This window comes from Leuresthes tenuis, unplaced genomic scaffold (assembly GCF_036924035.1).
Source record: "Leuresthes tenuis unplaced genomic scaffold, fLeuTen1.0.hap1 SCAF_6, whole genome shotgun sequence".
Lineage (NCBI taxonomy): Eukaryota > Metazoa > Chordata > Actinopteri > Atheriniformes > Atherinopsidae > Leuresthes > Leuresthes tenuis.
In genome coordinates this window covers 3824127-3842948 of record NW_027325360.1, presented here as the reverse complement: position 1 = coordinate 3842948, position 18822 = coordinate 3824127, and positions in this window count along the sequence as shown.

Genomic DNA, 18822 nt, shown 5'->3' with positions numbered 1-18822 from the left:
GCTGCAGTGACCAGTCTTGGATCCTCGGCTGGCTGCTTCTGGGTTTCTCCTCCTTAATTACAGCAATAACCATTTATGTGTGATCCATCAGGAGATGCGGAAAAACCGCAGGAACCCTCTCGATAGACCACTAAAGCCTCTGGCCAGAGCGGATGTTGATTTGTGGCGCTGCCGGGCCGGGGTCCTGGGCGCTGGGGAACCATAAAACCTTTTACTCTGAGTTCAGATTGCCGAGAGGAGGCTTCAATCAGAAAGATGAGCTGCTGTATGCCAAGCCTCTTAAAGATGTAAAGCTTGTCAGCGCTGTAATCTAAAGTTTTCTCACCATTAGTACCCATATTTCAGAATTTTATTTTAGCCCTAAAATGCACTTTTACATTATATTTAATGTATGCTTACATTGCACAGCAATAATAGCGTTTTTAAGCATCTGTGGCTGATGATTTTCTTACATTTCATCCTGAATCATGTTGACTGAAACAGTTTTGCACCATAATGATTGTGAGGAGCTAGTTTCTGAACTGTTTTAAAGGTCGTTATCATCAAAAGTCAAAGTTCTGTAGTTAATGGTCCTACAAGAGGAAATCATTCACTTTATGGTGCCTGGTGATCTGCAGGAAATTTAACAAAAGAAGAGGAAGTTTTAACCTTATTCCAAAAATCCAATTCATTCAGCAGAGGAAGATGATGGAGATGAAGCCACAGTGAGTCCTGAAAACATTTACTTCTAACTTCTTCACAGAACACACACCGACTTCTGTCCTCCACCAGCAGGGATGAGGAGGCTCAGAGTGGAGGTTCTGTCTGAGGTCACGGACTCCCCAGATAATAACCGAAAAGGAGAACGGGGTGGATGAATAGACATGAAGCAGGATTAGTTAAGTATGGATGACGTGAGAGACAGGATGAGGGAGGGAAAGAGGGAGGATGAGCCTGAGTTAACTTCATAAAAACAGGGGAGGGTGTCAGCAGACCTTCACAATTCACCAGAAAAAGCGCCTCTTCTTCAAACTGAGCTGGATTAGGCTGCTTTGTTACGACTGTGGGGGCTACATGAGGCTCTTTTATTTCGACCTGACGTTCACTCGTATAGCAGAACTAGTGTGTGTCGCACAGCTTTATGAATGAAACGCTGCGGCGCTCTCAGTCTCGTGTTGAACCATGAACTGAGTTTGTTAGGAGGCTAATGCTCAGTGGACACTGGCTTTTCCCCAGGAGCAGGCAGGACTGTGATGCTGTTCCGGTTCTGCAACCTCAAACATCTTGTTCAGTTTGTTAAATATACATTTCAGAAAGTGTAAATAATTGCTGTTTCGATGGACACTTCCACTTCTAAAGAAGGGTCAGAAGAAACATTTCCTGTGTTCAAGATTACTGGAACAAATTTGATCAAAACCTTTTTATACAGAAATATTCCTCCAAGCAGAAATTAAGGCGCCCTGCTCCAACAATACCCCCCAAAAACAGAACAGCTTGACCCTCGATTGACCTTTTATGTGCCTGTTCAACTAAATAACGGCTCAGTGGATCATCACCATGCTTCAGCTTTGTGTGAAAGTTTCAGGAAGAGTGACTGTGGTTTTTCTGTGTTTTAGGTTTCTGTTTAGTCATTAGTTAAACCAGGGATGTCAAACTCCGGTCCTCAAGGGTCGTTGTCCTGCAGGTTTTAGCTGTTTCCCTGCTCCAACACACCTGATTGAGATCAATGCCTCATTAGCTGGTTTGTGCAGAATGTAACAATCTTTTGAAGAGATCCATTTAATCTGAATCAGGTGCGTTGAAGCAGGGAAACATCTAAAACCTGCAGGACAGCGGCCCTCGAGGCCCTGAGTTAAACTATAGTTTCCTTATGTCACATCTGTTAGTTTTGTTATGTGTTTAGTTCCTTGTTTAAGTCATTAGTTTTGCCAGTTTCCTCAGTTTTAGCTCACTCACTTCACCTGTGCTTCCCCCCTCAGCTGCACTGATCAGGTTTCCACTTCCACTCTTCCAGATCCTCACCTTCACTGATGTCACGGCAGGTTTGGTCGTATCAGGTTTAGTTAGAGTCATGTTTCGTGCCCCGTTTTGTTAGTTTTTCATAGTCCAGTTTAGATTTATTGTGTTTGAACACATGCTTCGCTAAGGCAAATGCTGTATTTTTACCTTTTTTTTAATTTTTTTTAAAGAAAGTGATACTCATCTAAACTTATTAGCCATTTACCAATAAACACTCATCAAATTCACCTCAGTAGTTTTTGCATAATGTTGCTAACAGACAGACAAACTTAACAAGCCCGAACCTCCCTGAACGCTATAATGTTCAACACATTTCTACTTCATCCTCAGCTGTGTTCCACGCTCTGTCGGTTGAATCTTGCCCTGGTTTCCTCGAATAAAAAGACATCTGGTGGGCATAACTTTGTATTTGAATGATGCATTGTGACACTAAAGTTGAAAGGACTTTCATTTGATCATCTATATGCTCACTGTGTTTCTCTCCTGCAGCTGTGTGAACACCACAGCCGTCTGCAGTTTAATCTGTTATTTAGTCTAAGGATTCCAGTGAGAGAGGTGCCTCTGACTTCTTATTATTATCATTTCAGGGCAGGCTCCTGGACGGCGACCCGCTGTGATGTGAAGGCCCTCAGTGTTGTGGTAACCTACAAGCCTTAGCTGGACCTCCTTAAAGCGCCGCAGGTGAGGGAAATGTGATGTTAGCGCTGTATTAACCTTCCACAGCTTTCCCAGCTAAACCCCAATGTTTATAAGACATATAGAGTTATCCTCATGTTACGGCCCGTGATGTCAGGCTGCTGCTCCGCGCCCTTTTTCTGCGTCATCGGCCAGCCGAAGCAGCAGAAGCTGGGGTCTGGATCCATTCAAAGCGCCCTCAGATCCTGCAGACAAAAACAGGGGAAAGAACCAGAATTCCTGCCGAATCCAGACATAAGCTTCCGTTCTCACTTTGTTTGATTTGTTTCTAGTGGTGTGTAATGTGATTTTAAAAAGATACATAAACCCTATTTAGGCTGTTGGCTTTGTAGGCATGTAGCTCAAAGGTCAGGCTGCAGAGCAGTCAGATGAAGGTTTGAGTCGGTTCTCACTCTAAATGCATCCATTGGCTATGGCTAAGCCAGCATTACTGAAAGACACTGTTTGGTGGGGATTACTACCCATTTTCTTTTTATAATCACAAGCAAAAACTGTTGGAATACTGAAGATTAAAAAGTTATTTAAAAATTGCCAGATATTCATTAAGGTTTCCAGTACATCTGAGGTCGGGATCAGCTTCTGATACGTTTTACCTCAGCAGAGAAACAATGTGCTGCATTCTCTTAACTGCTTCTGTTACTCCAGAGATGCCTCTGCCTTCTTTCTTTTGCTGATTGATGTGTTTGCATGTGTATAAAACGTGACATCACAAGGTTTTGCTGCCTAAAGGGAAGAGATAAGCTTATGTTTCGTTATTTTTAAAACACAATTTAGAGTTTAGTTTCAACTAGCCTCTCCAAAAAATAACTGCCGTTATGAAAGTGCATGAACTGCTGGTTCATACTGAAAATCATTTGGCAGTTATGGACTTTTTGGGCAATTTAATATTAATATTTAATATCTAATAGATATTTGCTTGTTTTTTTACAATATGTTTTGCCGTTTGGTCACACAGGCAACAAATCTCTTGGTAATAAACATACAAACGTGTAGTTTCCCCCGTTTCTCTGTCCATGCATCTGCTGCTCACACAACAAGCCCAGACCGAGACACCCCCTCCCCCCTTCTGCAGAGCCCTGAAGAGAACCAACATAATTATTAATAATGAAACACAAAGGTTTCTAGCTGATGGTTTGGACCTCTCTGATGCTCTGACCCCACTTTCAGAATAAGAAAAAGGCTTTTTTTAAAGAATCTTAGCTCGTCTCCAGTGAAGCGAACCAAGAGCATCTCTGTTCAAGGCTTTTATTGAATATGGTGGCTAAGAGCGCCTGACTGTGCTCGTCTTTCCACGCCATCTCAGCCCGTTCTGCCCCACTAACAACACAGGAGACGGTTCGAACATTCAAATGCGAGAGGCTGGGAGGATTACTGGTTCTACTCAAGCAAAAGTGCTTCAAATGCATGGATTTATTATGTCTTAGTGGCAGTGTGACGTCAAAAAAATGCACAAAATCCAAGAGGAAAAACTGGAGGTGAAACTTTAAAGCATTTAACTTCTGATTAGAATGATAAAAATATGCAACAAGCCTGTCCTTTGAGTGTTACAGATGGCGTGCACAGCAGCAGAAGTGACAGCGGCAGGTAAAGCCACTCAGGTCATCATAAATACTGCATAGATTAACATCAACAACTGGTAATCAAAAGTAACAGTTGGGAAAAGGCCTGGGAAGCTCTGCAGATGAAGAGGAGAACAGATTGCTTATAAAGATCAGTGTGAAAATAAATCTAAGGCCTTCAAACTCTTCCAAATATCATTCTCAGTCTTGCTCGATAACCAGTTTCACGTTTTCTCAGCCGACTGTAAAAAATAAGATGTTTCACTGTGAATGTCGTGTTTATAACGACTTTTCCTGTGGTGCAACTGATCAGATTTTACAAGTTATGCTGGAGATCGAACACAGAATAACTGAGACGGGTGAAAATCTGGCACCAGGAACACTTGACCTGTCAGATATGTTGCAACCTGAATGTTCTGGGGAATCTCAAACCTGCCTCCCTACAAGGAACGCTTCTGTCCCTGGAACAGTGTCAGCATCCAACTAAAGACCATTCAGATTCCTATCAGGATGTCATTTACCTTGAATTAAAGTTTTTAGTCAATTCTTTAAAGTATTTTCCTTCTATATCTATATAAATGTATAAAACTGAATAGTTTCAGTCAGGTTGAACTGGGGAGCTGGCTGCACTTCCACACTGAATAAAGTATGACCGTGCTAGAAAATCCTTATGCATAAATGAAGGTTAAAAACTGTCAGTCGAGGTCAAACATTTCATATGCAGATGAGGTCCATATGAAAAAGAAACGAGTGAGTAATCTCTGAAACAAAGGATGCATAAAAGGGGTGGTTGCATGAAAATAAAGGTCAGGGAAACGACACTTTCTGAGCACATGAGCTCAATGCTCAGATTATAATCTGACAACACTCTTCAAATATTAAACTACTCCATCTTTTACTATAAATCCACAAACTTAAGCAAACCTGACAGCAAAGGAGAACGTTTTTAGACCATATTGGGCTGGATGGGAGATGAGTTTGGCCCTCTTCTCCCTCCACAAGTATTACACAGACATTGGCTCTATTATTTCTACCTGAATGCAGATTTTGTTGCAGTCATTTTAAAAACTGTGGGTTTCATAATGTGTGCTGAGGTTTTTCTTGTCTTTTAAACTTCTGCTGTGTGTATCAGACTTATATGAGCGGTCGTTAAGCACGTAGTTGGGTGAATATAGTTCGATTTCCCTCCTGACTTCATGAGCATTAGAGGACTGGGTTGGGGTCTCGTGGGTCTCAAATCTCAGGAGAGCTGACAGTTTGGACACAGCTGGAGAAAAGGCAGGCTATCAAAAGAAGAAAAAGCTTGGCTCCAGTACTTTAATCACAATATAGTCACATAAAGCTAAGAATAAAGCAAGTAAAGGGTGATAAGTCTCATATCTGGACACTTTTCTGTGTTGTAAACAGGTTTATATTGAATGGAGGAGACAGGAGAGAAAACAAAGCAGAAGTAGAGTCTGAAAAGGCAGCAGAACGGGTCTTAATGATCAGTCAAAGATCATTTTAATTCTTTGATCCGGAAGGAAAGAAGACGATACTTTAAAGACTCTTTGGGATAAAAGACAAAAGTTTGTCACCAGTACATGCAGTCAGGCGGCCTCGCAGTTCCCCAAATGGTCTTTGTTGAATGTAAACTGAATAGGTTTTGCTGACCTGGGCACCGTGAAAAGCTGCCAGAAACAATATCTACGGACTACCGAGTGTCGACTCATTTTCTGTCACACAGGCACAGAGTCTGCATCTGTTCTGTTTGCATCCAAACTGACACCAAAACGACTAAACAAGTGGGCAGGATTAAGGGCCGTTCTGTGCAGGGCTCCACTTCAGTGCTCCTTGGGTTCTGGGCCCACAAACCTGCACTGAATGGGGGGAAAAGGACGTTTAGGACGGTGCTCCATCTGCTTGGAATCAGCTGCTTTCGCCGGACATCTGGCTGCATATGTTACGGCTGGCAGTAACTGCCCAGTTTTAATGTACATGAGTGCTGCTGCTGTCTTTGAAGTTGGTCTATTGTTTATTGTGTGTCGTTTATGCCGATGGAGCTGCTGCCCGTCTTAGCCAAGCCACACTCTAAAGTGTATTTCCAATCTCAGGAGTTCTTCTAGTTGAATAAATACGAGTGAGTCCTTGGTGCTCTGCTGGAGTCAAACACATTTTCCCAAAAAATGCAAAGTTTGCCAAAAAAAAGAGTCATGAAAACTTTTCATTTGCAGAATATTAGTTCATTCCTCTCAAAGTTTAGTTGCACCTTTCTTCCAATGACATCAAGTCTCCCACCTGTCATGCTGAATGTATTCCAGTTAATTATTATTCATCGGCTCTTATTAGCATACTGTTGAGGACGTTAGCAAAGCCTGCGACATAAATGTCAGGACGGAACAGCTGAATCAGAGGGCACACAGGAAGAGTGGGCAGATGGGTCCAGAGGGGACAGCAGGGCAGCATTTATTAGCTGCTTGGGGCAGGAAACAGGATGGCCTGTCAGGAAGATGGCAGCAGAGGAGAGTACAGGGAAATTTAGATGGAATCTCACAGACTAACTTCTGGTTGGTGGAGCCATCGAACCAGTTTTTCTAATACAGTCCAGGGACTTTTAAAGTCCATATGAAATCAAATTGGATGTTTTAGTGTTTATACAACTCGGACTTGCACACCACCTGGCCCCTGGATTTTAAAGAGGTGATGCAGAGTGGAGGATATTTGGTGGGACAAACGTTATCGATCAAGGGTCATTGTGTCATTAATCATTCAAGCTAAATATGCTAATCCTTTGCCTTTTAATATACAGCCTGGACATGTATTCAACAGATTCAGTTACTTTATTCAGCAACACCTTCTTATTTCATCAAACCAGTTGTGTACATCGATAAAGACGGATGCATCAATGGTTTGGATGTGTACATTTCAGTGATATGCAGACTCCACCTGCTCTGTGGGCTATTGCAGAGGTAAAAAGCACTTGTTTCACAAACATTAAGGCCCTAATAAGACTTTTGGTATGATATTATATTGTATTATATTGAGGCAGAGCACCAAGTTTCATACATTTCATTCAGAGATCAGTTTGAAATGACCGCATCACGAGCATCTTAACCAGATAAAGCTACACCTCGTGCCTGTACCCTCTTATTCTTTGCATACTTTTTCATCCCTTTGCCATGACATTCAGACTCTTTTGCTCCCAGTTGTCAGCTGGTGCATCTTATTTGGTAAAATTATAGCATGTCAGGACGAGGAGCAGGTGTGGTGAGAGGCGAGCGAGATACAGTGTGAAAGAAAGAAAAGGGTTAAACAAAAAATGTCAAACAAGAAGAGTTCAAACTGAAAAAGCCTGCATCATAAGGTCAGCCAAAGCAGTGGCCTGTTCTCCTCTGAACTGGTCCAGATTACTGCAATGTCTTCTCAAAATCTGGATCCCTTACAATTTGAATTAAGTCCGTAGCCAAAAGGTTTATAACGGTCATTTGTTTGCTTTAAAGCAGCAGTTTAAAGAAGCTTAAACAGGCTGTTCTATGAGATTTGCCAAATTAAGGAAAAGGATTTAATATGCAGTATGTGAACGTTATTAAGTGTGTCTGAGTATGCCTGTGCTGGTGATGTTTGAGGGGGGGGGTATAAAAGCTTATGTGTGAGCTCATAACAGTGGTTGGAAGAGTTTGAGCTGCCTGAAAAGGAAATAAGATGTATTAAAACCTATTTGGGAGAGATAACCATCGAGTTCACAGCGGTTTCCTGTGTCCTGCCCAAAATAATGTCATCCGAGGAAAGGTTGCACCCGACCAACGTGTGGAGCATTTATATTTTAAATGGACGAGAGGTGAAACGTCTCCAAGAACCAAGAAGTCGCCCAGTTGCCCTTATTCAAGCTCATAAGATTACCTTGAAAATTCTGAATCTTTATCTTGGAAAATGACCCCCCCCCACTGCGGTGGATGACACTATAATGCATAGCACTTAGATCCGTGAGACGTGCGTCAGAAACCTAGATACTTTACTATTTTTACACTTGTGGGCTACAGTCAGCCATTAACAACACTTTGCTGGATCACTTCCTGGTTGAGTTCAGGGAATAACATCAGCTGCTCATAAAAACTATTGGTTTAAGTTGAAAAACATCACGGTTGGGACTAAAATACATTCTTTATCCCACAACATGCCACATTAGTGAGCACCACGGTGACTTTGCATGCAGTGGCTCTTGCAACCTGCCATGAACATGCCTGGATGTGGTGCTGAGTCTGAGTCTCAGGATGAGCTGAGCAGGAAGCTGTGAGGCAGAAACACTGTGGTTCAAAGGCTCTGATAAGACAACCTCTCAAGGTTTGTAAATAGTTTGAATGCAATGACTACCTGTGTGAACAATGGGAGGACAGTCTCCTGCCATAATTAAGCCCCGCCTATCCTGAGCAGCTTTCTTTGGGAGTAAAGATGCAAAACATGCATTTTTACATTATTTAACAGGAGTATTTGAACCTCAACGGCTCTTTGGCTGCTGTGAGGTAAACACAGGCTTCACATTTCAGTTTGCACACACACAAAGAGACAAACGCCCTCCTGCTGCCACATAAGATAATGTTCAATATCCAGAGATAAAAGTCCCTGCATATTTTATGGTGAACAACACAGCTTGGCTTCTCTGATATGACAGTGAACGCTTATCTTCCCGTGTGCTCAGTGGAGTGTATTTCAGTGGGAAGCACTGCAGTCCACACCTTCTTTGCTGGAACGGATTCATCTCTTCACTACAAAAGGCATAATTCTGTAAAGATTATATAATGTGTCCTAAGAACAAAGATTGTTATGGTGAAAGTGAACACATTCGCCCATCTACTGAAGTAGGATACTGAGGTGCATGTATCTAACTTCATACTAATACTACTGCTGTTTGTTCATTTACTTGTTAGCTTTTTGCAGTTCGTGTTGAGGATGAAACCAACGTTTCCAGTCATGTCTGGGTTGTAGTTCCCAACTAAAAAGCATTTAGTCTGACCCCACCAGTTATGTTTCAGTTAATGAAAAAGACAAACAGGTAAAAAGTAAAGAATTCATTATGAAAATGAAGGTGATGTGGAAGTTTAACAAATAGAGCAGTGAAATTACTGTAAACTAAAACACATTTTCAAGGAATTTCATCAATCATTAAGCTAATTTCTTTAAAACAGTCTTGATACAATGAAAACTGAAGTTTCTGCAGGATTCAATCAGTCATTTATCATTTTTTAAGAAGAAGAAACTTGTGCTGAAGAAAAAAATGGACCAGACTCCTTGAATAATCCGTATATAGACCAGTGAGCAACATGTCATTGGGGTCATCAGGTGGTGTAGGTACCAGATCTGCTCGGGGCCCTGCGCCTATTGGCACGATGACGTAAGGGAAGGTGACTGGGAAGGTGACTGGGAAGGTGACTGGGAACGTGACTGGGAACGTGACTGGGAACGTGACTGGGAACGTGACTGGGAACGTGACTGGGAACGTGACTGGGAACGTGACTGGGAACGTGACTGGGAACGTGACTGGGAACGTGACTGGGAACGTGACTGGGAACGTGACTGGGAACGTGACTGGGAACGTGATTGGTCCGGACAACTTACTGAAGAGGTAAAAAAAACAACCTATTTAAGTCGTTTTCTTTCTCTTCGTAGGAAACATGGACGGCTTTTACAAAGAAATCCAGCATTATCTTTCGAAAGGGACTTCACCCCCGAGCACATCTGATTCTTATGAAATGGGACGCAATGTAGTTTGTAATAAAGTTGGAGTTTCTATTAAATAACCTCATATTGGCAAAAAATACTTCATTCATCAAATGTAAATAGTGGGGTAAACGTAAACCCAAACAGGCGCAGGGCCCCGAGCACATCTGGTACCTACAGTGGGAACCTCCTTTCATCAGTGTTTCGTCTAGTTGGGCCCAAAACCCCTCAAGGAGGCTCGATGGTGATCCCAGAGTCACTCCCCTAATGCCAGCCATCACTGCTCCTCACACCACAACAGCCATCTTTTTCCCCACAACCACAAGCTAAACCAGCCTCTCACCAACTGCACAGCAGTCATAGCGGGTGGATACAAACCCTGGTTTGGGTCGGGGGGAATGAAAGTATAGAGGGTGCCAGAGGTGGAGGCAGAACAAGCAGATTCAAAAACAGTCCAACAATCACTAAAAATGCCAGCAAAAACAAGGCCATACAGGCCAACTCACCTAAAATGGCCGCCTGGTTTCAAAAGGCTCACACGGGCCACACCCTCCACTTAAGTACATCCTGGATTTCTTCTTTGCTTCTTCCAAGAGTCTGTTTACCCTAAGTGCGCCCCCTGCTGGGCCCCCAGCTACTGTTGCTTCTTCTGATCCAAATCCACTGCCTGGACTTCACTTCCTCATCTGACACTTCCTTCACTGTTTTCCTCTTCCTATGCATCTGTCCACCTACACCCAACTCCCAAATAATTGGAAAGTGATAAAAAAAACCTGATAGAAACGATCAAATACATGATTGATTTGATCAAATTGACATTTTTACTTTAAGCAAAGTTGAATCCAAATGTATAAAGCTTGTGCTCCATTTCCTGCTTGTTTCTTGTCCTTTTTCTTTGCATATTAGAGACTAAACTCACCTCAGAGGATGGTTGCTTAGGTACGAAGATACTCCTCGCTGCCAGTGTCTCACTGAAACGATCACAAGCTGGTTGTTCATCTGCCTTTAATGAACCGTTTGCCTGATCACTGTCAGCCATCCACCCGGCCACCCCACACAAAACAGCCCTCTCAGCTGAAATGAAGCCTGACGCGACCTTCGGGGACACGTCAGGCTCGTCTAAAACACGCCTGTTTATTCTCCATGTGACCTTCTGTCGGACATAGTCTGCAAAACCTGCTGCTGTGACACCGCCTCCCTCTGCAGTAAACACACACAGCTTGACCCATCAATGTTTCGCCTTAAACTGGTGGTTTTTAACGGGGTGTAAACACGTGAGGACCATGCTGTCAGGCTGTTTCTAACAAGCTTTAATGAGCTGAGGTTGGGGTGAGCCTCATCACCAGGAATCCAACACTCACTGTTGGTTAACTTGTAGGAGCCATAAATATTTTCTTTATATTTTTGCTTTTCATGGTGATAAATTTCATGGGTATTGGTTTATTCTGATTTGTGTTTTTTTTGTTTATTGGTTATTATGGGATATGGGTGTGGTGCTGTCTTAATTAGTCCTACCTGACGCCTGCGCTTCAGTTCAGTTTGGCGTGGGGTGTCCACGGGGGAAGGATATTCTTCTATCTTTTATGTACCGCACTTCACATATTGCATGGACTCACTGAAAAGCCTTGTTTTGCTCTATCTTGCACTTAAGACTATTGGAGTCTGATTGATATGGAGAGCAAAGAAACCAAAGAAACGTGTGGACATTAGATTATTCAGTGTAAGACAATTTGATTTCCTGCTTAGCCAAAATTGGTGAGTTGGATCTGGTAGCCGCAATATTACTTTTAAAAGTCCCTAGTTAAATTACAGCATTACTGCCATTAATGACATATATCTATTAAAGCCCAGACACAACTTGGCGTTTTTGTCTGTGATTGGAGAGGAAAAGACTCCTTTTCACCCACAGATTTGAAATGATATGAGAACTTCCTTGACCTGAGATAACAGGACAAGCAGCTACTAGAAGTGAGGAGAATGGACTCTGGACCTGAGAAGCATCTTTCTAAATGACTGACAGGGAGAAAAAAGATGTATAGTCATACCAAAGCTGTTTTTAAGCATTGAAAATGGTTCTTTAATGACATAAACTGTGAATTAATTATTCTTGAGGGACCCAGCTCTCTCAGAGTTTGAGTTTTACAATCTGAAGACAGATAAGAGGAACTTGGTGTTTCTTCATCCTTCCACTCCACTGTTGCCCAAAAAGACCATAAAAGAAGTCTTCATCTTATTTTTCACTCAAGCTCACATGGCCTACGTCATCCTGCTACCCCAAACCTATGAAATCAACATATTCTGCCACTAAAGGTGCTCCTGAATATTCACCAACATCTGTGACCAGCTGCGGTAAACAACAAAAATGGAAATATAAACCAGCTCGAGTGACTTTTAAACATGTCCATCTTCAGAGGGAGGCCTGTGGACATGGAGCTGTGTGCGATTTGTGTGTTTGAGGCAAAGAGACAGAGAGTTATAGATAGATAGGGAGAAAGATGTAGCCTGTTATTTATTTATGTCTCAGAAAGCTGCAGTAAAACTGCTGCATGAGACCACTTCACCGGAGCAGCCAGGTGCACAGCAGACGCACGGTCCGGTTCAGCCCTGAACAAGGAACAAGGCGCTGGACTGTTACCCGGCTTTGGTTTTGCAGCTTTTTAATCAGCACGTCAGTTTTTGATGAATAGAAACCAAACTTGTTTTAACTTCTTAATAAAAAGCAGTACAGAAAACACAATGTAGAACCACACTGTACGCAGGGATAAACCTCTGCATCTTGGTGAAGAACGTTTTAAATTCATGTCACAGGAAGCTTTAACTTTGCTTTTTGCTTGGCCGGTTTGTTGCTGCCCCCTGGTGGCGCTCTGTTGTATGTACATGACTCAGTTTCTGGCAAAACCCTGTATAGAGACGTGAGAAATGTTAAAAAAAGAAACCTTTAACAGTCTGTAGAGGAAACTCAATCAAATATTCATTTTGTAACGTTAATCATCAGTAAGTAACTTAAACTGAAAGGAAAAAATAATTGATTTCACTTTATGTGCAAGATATTAACTCTTTTTGTCCTGGTGTGACTCTAAATTTAATAACAAATCTTTATTTATTTTTCTTCCTTTGATAATGTTGCTGGTTAGGCCTTTATGTTAGGAATGGTAGAAACTGATCTACATTTTACAAATAATGAAAGTGTCACATCTGTTCAAGCCAAGTCATACTGATGCCAAAGAAGTTCAAGCTTTAGGTAGCACTATTCAATATTCATGGAGTATTCTTCTCTAACCCTACATAGTTAGAAAGGTTTTCCATTTATTATCTTTGTGGTTATCGGTTTACAAAAGGCTGTTTATATGGGATGAATAATTTTGCTTGACCAACTTATTATTGTGATAGTTGTATTAACATTTACCGCTGCGCTCTGTTGTCCTGTTAGTCAGACTCACACGGAAAACTACGGAAGCCGAGAAACACCCCAAACAACGTATTATTTCGTTTGTCTCGATATAATAAAGGTCGTTTTCTGAGTCTGTATTTTCAGGAGGCGAGTCACCCAGTCGTGATATAAGGGGACTTTTCATGTGTTGACCAACTTACTTTCGATTTTTTTAAATCTTTGCTTTATTAGTCACAGTGAAAACTCTTTGCTTTTTGCAGTTCTTTGGAGAATATTTCACTTTCTTTTGAATACTTACTCAGTTTCTTACAATCTTAATTTCAAAACCATGAACAAAACGTCTGAAATCAGACGGAAGTCAGAAGGAACAATAACTGTGCCCACATGAAGAAGCCTGGGTATTATCTTTTTGCACCACAGTGACTTGATGGGAAACAACAATTCAAGGATAATAACTACTTATTTTACTAAAACAAGTCCAATTCAAAACTAATCTAGAACCATTTCTTTTTCCAAACAAGAAATACTTCGAAAAGCAAAACATACAAGAAAGGACGTAAATTTCTTAATGATTAAAGATTCCAAAGCTCAATCAAGCTGAAAATCAGACTCAACAGAATAATCTCTGTCATGGTTAGGAACTGATTTACAAAAAGGTTTTAATTTTTCAGAGAAACTCACACAGTGGGAAAATGGCCAAAAGAATTAAGAGAAGTGAAAACACAGAAACTGCTAAAGTAAAAAAAGCAATTAAAAAATAGGAAATGCTCCCACGAGCCAACAAATTTAATTATATGAAAACTTATTTTTTCTTTTTATTCTTTTCACTTATTTCCAGATTGTCTCAATCCCACATTAGTTATTTCATTAATTATTTTAACATTTTTAATGGAAGCCACAATCTTGACAAATGGTATTTCTCTCTTTTATACAACCGAGTAGCTCAGAGATCGGATGAGATTAAGAGCACCTGGTTGACTTACCTGCATAGATGTTGCAAATATCCGTGCCCCCCCCCCCCATCACTGCATTAGCTTTAAAAAATAAAGAATCTGAATTTAAACTAAATTAGTCTGACTTACACTCATCTCTTTCATATAATCAATGCATAGATCTGTGCTTTTGATGCGATATGTGTCACGATGAGTGGTGCGAGAAGGGACCCAGATGCAGTTCTTTTCCAAAAAATCAAAAGGTTTATTTCCAAAACGGGGAGCAGGAACAAAAGGCAGAGCCGGATTATCAAAAATACTTAACATAAAAAAAAGACACTAACAAAACCAGGCTATGAAAAAACACTGACTATGGCTATATTAAACGGCTATGAGGCTGGCAATCAAACTTATCTTCTTCGTGGAAGCATGAAGGGATAGTGAGGTAAGAATTCTGCAGTGACTGAAAGGAAACCAGAAGACTAAATACTGTGGAGGGAGTGATCAGTGAATGAGGTGCAGCTGTGAACAATTAACCAGGTGACTTGAGTGAACTGAGGTGGCCGGGGAAAAACAGGACTAGAACATAACTGAAACCATGATTAAACAAACTGTGACATTACATAAACTTCTATAGCAGACTGTGACAATATCCAGCCTTCCTGACGACAGACGAGGGAAATGAGCAGGTCAACTGAGAGAAGGTCAACTTTTGGAAAGGCATGTAAGTCATGAGCACACTTTTCTTTTTTTCATTTGTGGTGTATTTTATCTGCTATGCCTGGCTACGTTAAGTATTGCTACAGAATAAACAACACATTCAACGATACAGATAATTCTGTTATGTTGCTTAAATGGCTTGATTTAGTTATCAGAGTTTCATTTTCTTAACAATAAAGATGCCGTGTTCATCCATTCTAGTTCTCTTATAACTGCATGCTGTTATAAAATCACTTCAAATCAAATCCTTAATCATTGATAAGTGTGCCTGCTTCCTCATAAACAAGCTCATACAGGCTTTGCACTTTTATACCTGTTATGTTTGTACTTAAAAGGGCTTTTCTACTTATTCAGACTTATTCAGAGTGTGTTACTTTACTGAAGTTTGAATGTTGTTCCCCACTTGCAAGTTGCTTTTTGATAAAGATATTAATATATATTTGTCCAGAGGTATATCCCAGAGGTGTGTTTGTCTACCAATTGCATTTTTTGACAAAGTGCAGCTTGGAAATTGAAACTTGACATGAGGTCAGATTGAGGTAAAAAAACTCTTCCCCTGTTTCTTGATAAAAAATTTTTCTTTTTCTTAGAATTTCGAATCCATGTTTAATTCCCTGTAACTGTGAGGAAGTGAAAGTGCTGATGGTAGCTATCAGAAATGGAAAAAGAAAAGGACAGTAATGCAGGTTAGGTCAACTACTGATTCTCAATTGGCTGTAGGTGTGAGTATGCTTAATTGTCCATGTAAGTCCTGTGATGCACCAGCTACCTGTCCAGGTGGTAACATCTCATATGTCTGCTGTTAGGTTTCAGCCTCTCAGCTCTAAGAAGAATAAAGTAGGAATTTAAAAAGTAATTCTACTGAGAATAAGTAAGGTAAGCATCCATCAGAGTGTTTCACTTCACTTTAAGATAATTCATGCAACAGTCCACTTGATAAATGTGATACAGTGTGTTCAGACATTTTATATCGTTACTGTATCTTAATTACACAGAAGATAATGGTCAGTCTCAGCTAAATGTGAGTCAGGTTATGGGGCTTGCACTGAGAAAACACTGAGAAATAACAGAGGCAAGAGAAAGAAAGTAATAAAGACTAAATAAAAGCAACTGAGGAACAGCAAAGGCTACAGACTACAGAGAAAATATAATGTAAAAATAACAAAAAGCAACAGAAGTAGAAAAAACTGTGAAACAAATGGGGAAAACTTTATTTTATTCTTTTCACTTATTTCCAGATTGTCTCATTTCCACATTAGTTATTTCATTAATTATTTTTTTCTATTTTTAATGGAAGCCACAATTTTTATTCCAACCCCAACCAACTTTTTTTAAATACAAAACTACTAAAACCGACCAATAAATCAACTACTAAAACCGACCAATAAATCAACTACTAAAACCGACCAATAAATCAACTACTAATACCGACCAATAAATCAACTACTAAAACCGACCAATAAACCAACTACTAATACCAACCAATAAACCGACCAATAAATCGACTACTAAAACCGACCAATAAATCGACTACTAAAACCGACCAATAAATCAACTACTAAAACCGACCAATAAATCAACTACTAAAACCGACCAATAAATCAACTACTAAAACCGACCAATAAATCAACTACTAAAACCGACCAATAAATCAACTACTAATACCGACCAATAAATCAACTACTAAAACCGACCAATAAACCAACTACTAATACCAACCAATAAACCGACCAATAAATCGACTACTAATACCGACCAATAAATCGACTACTAAAACCGACCAATAAATCGACTACTAAAACCGACCAATAAATCGACTACTAATACCGACCAATAAATCAACTACTAATACCGACCAATAAATCAACTACTAATACCGACCAATAAATCAACTACTAATACCGACCAATAAATCAACTACTAAAACCGACCAATAAATCAACTACTAATACCAACCAATAAACCGACCAATAAATCAACTACTAATACCGACCAATAAACCAACTACTAATACAAATCAACTACTAAAACCGACCAATAAGTCAACTACTAATACCGACCAATAAATCGACTACTAAAACCGACCAATAAATCAACTACTAAAACCGACCAATAAATCAACTACTAAAACCGACCAATAAATCAACTACTAAAACCGACCAATAAATCAACTACTAATACCGACCAATAAATCAACTACTAAAACCGACCAATAAACCAACTACTAATACCAACCAATAAACCGACCAATAAATCAACTACTAATACAAATCAACTACTAAAACCGACCAATAAATCAACTACTAATACCGACCAATAAATCGACTACTAAAACCGACCAATAAATCAACTACCAATACGACCAATAAATCAACTACCAATACCGACCAATAAATCAACTACCAATACCAACCAATAAATCATCTACTAAAACCGACCAATAAATCAACTACTAATACCAACCAATAAATCAACTACTAATACCAACCAACTACTAATACCAACCAATAACTAATACCGACCAATAAATCGACTACTAATACCGACCAATAAATCAACTACCAATACCAACCAATAAATCATCTACTAAAACCGACCAATAAATCAACTACTAATACCAACCAACTACTAATACCAACCAATAACTAATACCGACCAATAAATCAACTACCAATACCGACCAATAAATCAACTACCAATACCAACCAATAAATCATCTACTAAAACCGACCAATAAATCAACTACTAATACCAACCAATAAATCAACTACTAATACCAACCAACTACTAATACCAACCAATAACTAATACCGACCAATAAATCAACTACTAATACCGACCAATAAATCAACTACTAATACCGACCAATAAATCGGCTACTAAAACCGACCAATAAATCAACTACTAATACGACCAATAAATCGACTACTAAAACCGACCAATAAATCGACTACTAATACCGACCAATAAATCGACTACTAATACCGACCAATAAATCGACTACTAATACCGACCAATAAATCAACTACTAAAACCGACCAATAAATCAACTACTAAAACCGACCAATAAATCAACTACTAAAACCGACCAACTGGACCCTTGAACAATTTTGTCATTATTTGCGGTGAATTCCTCCAGAAGCTACCAAAGGCCCCTCTGGCGCAGGAGGGCGACCGGTCCAGTCCCTGAAAGTCAACCACAACGAAGGCCGCGAGACGCGGAACCGAAAGAGACCGAGTTGCACCCGCTGGTGATAGATTATCTGTGGTTCGGAGCTGACCTAACAGTAAGACATGCCCTGTTCTTACATTTCAGACGGTGTGCGGTGGGTGTCGAGAGAATTCACGCTTAGAATGATAAGTTAACCCAAGCTGTATGAATATATATTTGTCCTGAGGTATATCCCAGAGGTGTGTTTGTGCAGCTTGGAAATTGAAACTCTTGGACGCTTCTCGATTATTCTTTTCTTTTTCTTAGAATGCGAATCAATGTTTAATTCCCTGTAACTGTATGAGGAAGTGAAAGTGCTGATGGTTCAGACAAAAGTTGTTCCTGATTTGATCACGTGAAGTATGCAAATTAAATTATTGCCACATTTAGGGAGAGTAAAAAGGATATAAAAACCTAAAGTCCTTGAATCCAGAATCATTGGATGCTGGTTTGCAAACCCAAAGGCTGCTTGAGGAGGTCAAAGACTGCTCAGTTTCGTCATCTCACTAAATCTAAGATGTTTGTGAGTAGAATTAATTAATTTTAGTCATTTGTTTGGTTATATTTTGCTGCAGTATTTTTCAGACATTATTGCCGTTAATTGTCTCCAGCAGTAGACAG